The following is a 9,760-nucleotide window of genomic DNA, read 5'->3' as shown; positions in this document are numbered from 1 at the left end:
AATTTCTGTCTCTTTGCCCTGGTCTTCCCGTCGCAACCGCTTTTGCAGCACGGATGATTGATGTTGACGGAGCGACTGGTGGAAGCCTTGTTGCAACCCATCCACGGCTTCCTGTCCTTGGCCTTTTGCATGCGCTGGGGAAGGAAAACATTTTTTGTTGGTGATATTGTTGGCCTTGTTGCAACCCAGCAGCAGCAAAGCTTGCATTCCCAGATATTGGTGTTTGCTGTATAGGAGAACCTGTCCGTGCTTCTGATGATTGCGGTGTATCTTCAAATCTTCCTATATTGTTGAAATATCTAGGCGGTATTTCTGGTGTTACCCAACCAGGTGGTGCCCCATATGTGTTTGGCTCATCAAATGCTCGCTGCGTGCGCCGCCTTGCATGCTTCTGCAAATGAGATTCAACAGTTTTGGGACTAATCTGGTTTCGTTTGCAGTCGAACTGATGAACGTTCATGTTCAACACTGATGTACTGATGTACTGTTTTTTAGCACTGTTTGTAAACTGGACATTGAACTCATGCATGACTTCTCTTTTGTTCGTCTATAACGTATGCAACTACACTAGAAGTACTCCTAGTTTATGTATCATTGAACTTACTGTGTAACTATGGCACTCTCTTATCACTATCTACTTGGACTGACGCATATGTTTAAGTTTTTTTTTACTTGAACTGAAGATAGCATATTAGATGCACTGACAGTAACCTCGACATGTTAATCGTGCATCAATGCATCTACATTACAAGTACTGCCAGTTTATGCATCACTGAACTTACTGTGTAGCAATTTTATATTTTTTTTCACTAACAGTTTTTTTACTCATTTGAACTGACGCAACTACATGACTTGTACTCTTAGAAATTGCAACATACAACTTTTCAGTGGTAGCTGAACCTTTGTCACTATCTACTTGGACTGACGCATATGTTTTAAGTTTTTTTACTTGAACTGAAGATAGCATATTAGATGCACTGACAGTAACCTCGACATGCTAATTGTGCATCAAGTGGCAGGGGTGTAAACAAACTGATGCAAGCATTTGCAATGTACTGATGCAACACAGATGCAGCACACAATTTTGTACTCATGAACCTAATAGTGTAACATGTAGGCAGAGCATAGCAGCACAGATAAACTGATGAACTAATAAATTGACAGAAACATGGTACCTATCTTCATTCAAACCCAGATCTCAAAAACTTGGTGTTGCTAGTAATGTGTGTGGGAAGGATTCATCACCTGCATCTTGTTGCATGTGACTCCATCTTCGTTTTGTTGGCGGCGTATTGGCAAGAACTTGGAAGGTGGAGCCATTGTTGTTGGGGAGACAACCATGCTTGTGGTGGAGCTCTATCGACGAGGTCCATCGAGGGGAGGAGGTAGGAGGCGTGGATCACGGCCCAGGAGAATCTCCAGCGCCCGGCGGCAGGGAGGCGCGCGGGGAAGCTCCTGCACCAGGCGGCGGGTAGGCGAGTGGGGAGGCTCCTGCACCAGACGGAGGGAGGCATGCAGGGAGGCTCCGGCGCCCGGCAGTGGGGAAGCGCGCGGGGAGGCTCCGCCGCCCGGCGGCGGGGAGGTGCGCGGGGATGCTCCGACGCCGGACGAGGTGACCGATGGTGGCGGCGGTCTGGCCGACGGCATGGCTAGATGGCGTCGCGTCGGGGGGAGTGGTGGCTGTGGATCGGGGGCCGGTGATGCAAACTCGCTATCGGTGGGTCACGGTGCTGCGGGCTCCCTCGCTCCGGCTGCCGCCGTTGCTCGCTCGCCCGCGACGGCTGGCTCCGGCGGTAGGAAGTGGGTCGGATTGGGGCTGGGTTGGTCGTGGACGCGTCGCGCCTTATAGGGGGCGAGGGTAACAGAATAATATTCTGTTACCGATGACATAATAGTCCAGCCCTGTATATATATATTGCTGTTATAAGGATGATCATGATGCCCTCATGTCCATATTTTATTTTATCGACACCTCTACCTCTAAACATGTGGACATATTTTTCTTTATCGGTTTCCGCTTGAGGACAAGCGAGGTCTAAGCTTGGGGGAGTTGATACGTCCATTTTGCATCATGCTTTCATATTATTATTTATTGCAGTATGGGCTGTTATTACATGATATATCACAATTCTTATGCCTATTCTCTCTTATTTTACAAGATTTATATGAAGAGGGAGAATGCCGGCAACTGGGATTCTTGGCTGGAAAAGGAGAAAATATTAGAGACCTATTCTGCACAGCTCCAAAAGTCCTGAAACTCCACGAAAGTCATTTTTGGAATTAATAAAAAATATTGGCGAAAGAATCAACATCACGGGGCCCACACCCTGTCCACGAGGGTGGGGGGCGCGCCCCCCAGCCTCGTGGGCCCCCTGACAGCCCTCTAGTGGCCATCTTCTGCTATATGAAGTCTTTTACCCTGGAAAAAAAAATTAGAAGCAAGCTTACGGGACGAGACTCCGCCGCCACAAGGCAGAACTTTGGCGGAACCAATCTAGGGCTCCAACGGAGCTGTTCTGCCGGGGAAACTTCCCTTCGGGAGGGGGAAATCATCACCATCGTCATCACCAATGATCCTCTCATCGTGAGGGGGAAATCATCACCATCGTCATCACCAACGATCCTCTCATCGGGAGGGGGTCAATCTCCATCAACATCTTCACCAGCACCGTCTCCTTTGAAACCCTAGTTCATCTCTTGTATCCAATCTTTGTACCAAAACCTCAGATTGGTACCTGTGGGTTGCTAGTAGTGTTGATTACTCCTTGTAGTTGATGCTAGTTGGTTTATTTGGTGGAAGATCATATGTTCAGATCCTTAATGCATATTAATACCCCTCTGATTATGAACATGAATATGCTTTGTGAGAAGTTACGTTTGTTCCTGGGGACATGGGAGAAGTCTTGCTATAAGTAGTCATGTGAATTTGGTATTCATTCAATATTTTGATGAGATGTATGTTGTCTCTCCGCTAGTGGTGTTATGTGAATGTCGACTACATGACACTTCACCATTGTTTGGGCCTAGAGGAAGGCATTGGGAAGTAATAAGTAGATGATGGGTTGCTAGAGTGACAGAAGCTTAAACCCTAGTTTATGAGTGGCTTCGTATGGGGCTGATTTGGATCCATATGTTTCATGATATGGTTAGGTTTACCTTAATACTTCTTTTGTAGTCGCGGATGATTGCAATAGGGGTTAATCATAAGTGGGATGCTTGTCCAAGAAAGGGCAGTACCCAAGCACCGGTCCACCCACATACCAAATTATCAAAGTAACGCACGCGAATCATATGAGCGTGATGAAAACTAGCTTGATGATAATTTCCATGTGTCCTCGGGAGCGCTTTTCTCATTATAAGAACTTGTCCAGGCTTGTCCTTTGCTACAAAAAGGATTGGGCCACCTTGCTACACCTTATTTACTTTCATTGCTTGTTACCCGTTACAAATTACCTTATCACAAAACTATCTGTTACCCGTAATTTTAGTGCTTGCAGAGAATACCTTACTGAAAACCACTTGTCATTTCCTTCTGCTCCTCGTTGGGTTCGACACTCTTACTTATTGAAAGGACTACGATAGATCCCCTACACTTGTGGGTCATCAGTCAACTCGGTGGGACCGATGTGCTAGGGTTAGGGTAAAACCTCAACTCGGTTTGACCGATTACACAAACTCGGTGAGACCGATTTTGGATATAAGTAAACAGAGAATTGGTAAGGCAAACTCGGTGGGACCGATTGCATATTTTGGTGGGACCGAAATTATTGCAACAGGCAATAGAGAGTTTGCAAGCCCATCTCGGTGAGACCGAGATTCCATCAGTGAGATCGAACTGATTAGGGTTTGTGGCAATGACTATGTCAAATGAACTCGATGGCCCCGGATAGATGAAATCGGTGGGGCCGAGTTTGACTTTAGGTTTAGGACATATGTGGATATGAGAAAGTGGTTGAGGGCTTTGGAGCATATCACTAAGCACTTTGAGCAAGCAAGACATTAAGCAACACCTCATCCCCTTTTAATAGTATTGGCTTTCCTATGGACTCAATGTGATCTTGGATCACTAAAATGAAAATGTAGAGTCTTGAGCTTTTGCCAATGTTTTTCCTTAGCATCTTGAAGGGGTTCCACATCTTCTTGTCCATGCCACTCCAATGTTGAACTTATCTAAAATATACTAGACGAAAATATTAGTCCAACAAGAGATATGTTGTCATTAATTACCAAAATCACCCAGGGAGCACTTGTGCTTTCACCTGCAACCAAATACAAGAAATCTCTTGTGTTCCCAACACACCCAATACAATGGAAAATTGTATAGGTGCACTAGTTCGGCGAAGAGGTGGTGATAAAAGTGTAATATGGATGGTAGAAATATATTTTTATAATCTGAATAAATAAAAACAGCAAGGTAGCAAGTAATAAAATTGAGCACAAACGGTATTGCAATGCTTGAAAATGAGGCCTAGGGTATGTACTTTCGCTAGTGCAATCTCTCGACAATGCTAATATAATTGGATCATATAACCATCCCTCAAAGTGCGATGAAGAATCACTCCAAAGTTCCTATCTAGCGGAGAATATCAGAAGAAATTGTTTGTAGGGTACGAAACCACCTCAAAGTTGTTCTTTCTGATCAATCTATTCTAGAGTTTCTACTAAAATAACATCAAGCTATTCTTTTCGATCGAACTAACCAAGAGTTCATATTAAAATAACACCAAAGAAATTTCAGATTCATAATACTCAATCCAACACAAAGAACCTCAAAGATTGCCCCAGAATTTCTATCGGAGAAATAAAAGACGAGAACATGTATCAACCCCTATGCATAGATTACCCTAATGTCACCTTGGGAATCCGCGAGTTGAGTGACAAAATACATATCAAGTGAATTAATAAGATACCCCATTGTCACCACGAGTATTCATATGCAAGACATATATCAAGTGACCTCAAATCCATAAAAGTATTCATTCTGATAAAACGAAATCTCAAAGGGAATACTCAATTCATCACAAGATAGAGAGGGGAAAACACCATATGATCCGACTATATTAACAAAGCACGCGATACATCAAGATCGTGACATCTCAAGAAAACGAGAGAGAGAGAGAGAGAGAGAGAGATTAAACACATAGGTACTAGTACAAACTCTCAACCCCGAGGGTGGACTACTCCCTCCTCATCATGGTGGCCGCCGGGATGATGAAGATGGCCACTGATGATGATTTCCCCCTCCGGTAGGGTGTCGGAACGGAGTCTAGATTGGTTTTCATGGATACAGAGGCTTGCGGCGGCGGAACTTCCGATCTAGGGTCTCGGCGAGGGTTTTTGGAATATTTGACGATTTATAGGGTGAAGAGGCGGTGTGGGAGGCCACCGAGGTGGGCACAACCCACCGGGGCGCGCCTGGGGGCCCAAGCATGCCCTCATGGGTTGTGCCCCCCTTGGGGAACCCCCCCCCCCCAGGTGCTGCTCTAGCCCATTGGATGTCTTCTGGTCCATAACAAGTCCACAAAAAGTTTCACTGCGTTTGGACTCCGTTTGGTATTGATTTTCTGTGATGTAAAAACAAGCAAAAAACAGCAGCTAGCCCTGGGCACTATGTCAATAAGTTAGTCCCAAAAAATGATACAAAGTTGCTATAAAATTATAGTAAAACATCCTAGAATGATAATATAGCGGCATGAATACTTCATAAATTATAGATACGTTGGAGACGTTTCATATGCCTAAAAACATTATAAATCACAGTAGGAAAACATGATGCAAAATGGATGTATCACTTAACGAGCTACTTGTGAAACTCGTTAGCTCGTTCGTTAAGCTCATTAAACTTAACGAGCTGAAATCGATGATTGACACTATTCATTAAGATGGGCTTAATGAGCCAAACTATCGAGCACTCATTAAGCTCGCGAGCTACGAGGTTTTGGTCTAGCCCTACGAGGGACAATCGTCTGCTTTATACCTTGTGGACCGCTGAGCCGTGTTGTGCTACTTGCCAAACATTTGTTTCTTTGTCGTAAACTATTGAGCCATTGCAACAAGGCTCATGTTAAGCTTGGTGCCTTGCAATATGAGCCCTTTTGCGCTCCTCCACGTACTGTTTCTTTCCTTTATCGTGATCTAAGCCTTTGCAACAAGACTCATGTTGCACTCGACTTTTTGCAACATAGGCTTGTTACGCCCTTCTATGCATCCTCGACTACCGCCTCAACATCGTCGCACCACCCCATCATTGTACCATGGGAAGGCAATGAGCATTGCAACACACGATCGTCGGCCTCAGGGTCATTGACGCATCTTCCCTTGCTTGAAGCGGCATCATCCCTCGTCTTGTCCTTGCAACATGAGTGAAGGGTAGGAATTCCCTCTTTCTAAATCCTTTCCTACTTTTTATTTTCTATATCTCTAACCCACGAGCTTTCTTAATCTTATACAATTTCGCAACCCCATATTGCCATGAAAAGAAAGGGAGACAAACGGAGGAGTTGGGTGAGGGAAATGGGGTAAGCCCCCTGTACCGCGATGGAGAGAGAGAGAAAAGAAAGAGGTGGGTGGAGGAAAGGGATAAGGCCAAGCCGTTCACATGGAAGAGATAGTGGCACACTAGCCCATAGTACACGTGTCAAGCGCACAAGACGACAGACAGAACATGTGTATCAGCTGGTTGAGCCAAAGCATTTTCCTTTTATTTTTAGATCACACCAAAAATGTTTTTTACCATGAAAAAATATAGAAGTTAGTATACATTTCTACATATGCGCTTTTAGATATTTTTTGAACATTTTGAAGGAAATGTGCCCTAGAGGCAATAATAAAGTTGTTATTTTATATTTCCTTATTAATGATAAAGGTTTATTATTCATGCTAGAATTGTATTGATCGGAAACCTAAATACATGTGTGAATATATAAACAAACACCATGTCCCTAGTAAGCCTCTACTTGACTAGCTCGTCGATCAAAGATGGTTAAGGTTTCCTCACCATGGACATGATTTTTCATTTGATAATGGGATCCCATCATTAGGAGAATGACATGATGGACAAAACCCATCCGTTAGCTTAACATTATGATTGTTCTGTTTTATTGCTATTGCTTTCTTCATGTCAAATACATATTCCTTCGACTATGAGATTATGCAACTCTCAGATACCGAAAGAATGCCTTGTGTGCTTTCAAACGTCACAACGTAATTGGGTGATTATAAAGATGCTCTACAGGTATCTTCGAAGGTGTTTTTTGAGTTGGCATAGATCGAGATTAGGATTTTTCACTCCAAGTATCGGAGAGGTATCTCTGGGCCCTCTCAGTAATACACATCATAAGCTTGCAAGCAAACGACTAAGGAGTTGGTCATGAGGTGATGTATTACGGAATGAGTAAAGAGACTTGCCGGTAGGGGTGGACTAACGAGCAGCTCGGCTTGTTAAGCTCATACTCGTTAAACTCGTGCTCATTAAGGCTTGGCTCGTTAAGCTCGTTAACATTAACGAGCAGAAAACCCTGCTCGGCTCAGCTTGTTTGAAGCTCGTTAAGCTCATGAGCGCTCGCAAGCGCTCGTTAATAGATTATAATGTGACACGATATACATAATGAATGTGTAGGTATGGTTTTCAAGATGAAATATGCTGACTACAAAAAGAAATGAAGTAGTTTGTTGCCTCATATGTCCATTAGATTAAATAGATGGGCTGAGGTGCTACAAAAAAAATTGTCAGCAAGTTGATAATATGTGTTGTCTTATTACTAACAAGCTTAACGAGCTACTCATGAAAATCGTTAGCTCGCTCGTTAAGCTCGTTAAGCTTAACGAGCTAAAATTAATTATTGGCTCTGTTCATTAAGAAGCGAGCTACGAGCTTAATGAGCCGAACTATCAAGCGCTCATTAAGCTCGCGAGCTACGAGCCTTTGGTCCAGCCCTACTTGCCGGTAATGAGATTGAACTAGGTATGAAGATACCGACGATCGAATCGAGGGCAAGTAACGTACCGATAGACAAAAGGAATTATGTATGTTGTCATAATGGGTCGATCGATAAAGATCTTCGTAAAATATGTAGGAGCCAATATGGGCATCCAGGTTCCGCTATTGGTTATTGACCAGAGAGGTCTCTCGGTCATGTCTACATAGTTCTTGAACCCATAGGGTCCGCACGCTTAAAGTTCAATGACGATATTGTATATATGAGTTATGTGATTTGGTCACCGATGTTGTTCGGAGTCCCAGATGAGATCACGGCGTGACGAGGAGTCTCGAAATGGTCGAGAGGTAAAGATTGATATATAGGACGATAGTATTCCGACATCGGAAGTGTTCCAGAGGATACCGGGTACATATCGGGTCGTCGGAAGGGGTTTCGGGCACCCCCGGCAAAGATATGGGCCTTATGGGCCAAGAGGGGAAACGCACCAGCCACCAGGGGCTGGTGCGCCCCCCATATGGGCCGAACCAAGGGGAGAAGGAAAGAGGGGAAGAGAAAGGAAAGGGGGATTCGGCCTCCCCCTTCCCTTCCCCCCTCCACTTTCCTTCCCCCTCCGGCATATATGGCAGGGGGCGCGGCCAAGGAGGAACCCAAGTAGGTTCGGTCCTACCTGGGGCGCCTCCTGACCTCTCCCCTCCCCTCCCATCTATATATATGTGGGGCACCCCTAGCACACACCATACAATTTTCTAGTTGTGTGCAGCGCCCCCCTCCACCATTTACACCCTCGGTCATATTTTCGCAGTGCTTAGGCTGTGAGGATCACTTCACCATCACCGTCACCATGCCGCCGTGCTGACAGAACTCATCCACTACCTTGACATCTTGCTGGATCAAGAAGGCGAGGGACATCACTGAGCTAAACGTGTGCAGAACGCGGAGGTGTCGTGCGTTTGGTACTTGATCGGTTGAAATGTGAAGAAGTTCGACTACATCAACCGCGTGGTTAAACGCTTACGCTTATGGTCTACGAGGGTACGTAGATACTCTCCCCCTCATTGCTATGCATCTCCATGGATAGATCATTGCGTGTGCGTAGAACTTTTTTTGTTTTCCATGCAACAATTCCCAACAGTGGCATCATGAGCCACATCTATGCATAGATGATATGCACGAGTAGAACATAAAGAGTTGTGGGCGGTTGTAATGCCCCGGATTCGATGTGCCAGGTGTCTTCCAGTTATTCGCCATTGTTTCCATGTCATTTGCTTGCGTGTTGCTTATTTCCATGTCATCATGTGCATTTCATTTTGCATATGTGTTCGTCTCATGCATTCGAGCATTTTCCCCGTTGTCCGTTTTGCAATCCGGCACACCTATGTCCTCCGGCGTCCCCCTTTTTGTCTCTTGTTGTGAGCGGGTGTTAAACTTTCTCGGAATGGCTCGAGGTTTTCCAAGCGGCCTTGGTGTAGCACCGGTAGACCGCCTGTCAAGTTTCGTGCCATTTGGAGGTCGTTTGATACTCCAACGGTTAACCGGGTAACCGTAAAAAGCCCCTTTCGTCTTGCAGCCCAACACCCCTCAAAAGTGGCCAAAAACCCATCCTAACCCCCTACATGATCTCGGTCGTTCGATCACGATCGTGTGGGCGAAAACCGCTTCTCATTTGGACTCTCCTAGCTCCCTCTATCTATAAATATGCCCTCCCCGTCCAAATTCACGGATGAATCTCCCCCGAAACCCTAGCCTTCTTCCTCTCCGCGCCACCGGATAAAAATCCCGTGCCCGGACATGTCCGTCCATCCCCGCGCTGCCGCTCCAGC

This window comes from Triticum aestivum, chromosome 7B (genome assembly GCF_018294505.1).
Source record: "Triticum aestivum cultivar Chinese Spring chromosome 7B, IWGSC CS RefSeq v2.1, whole genome shotgun sequence".
Taxonomy (NCBI): domain Eukaryota; kingdom Viridiplantae; phylum Streptophyta; class Magnoliopsida; order Poales; family Poaceae; genus Triticum; species Triticum aestivum.
The sequence above is the reverse complement of the archived record's forward strand: the minus strand, read 5'-3'. Positions refer to the sequence as shown.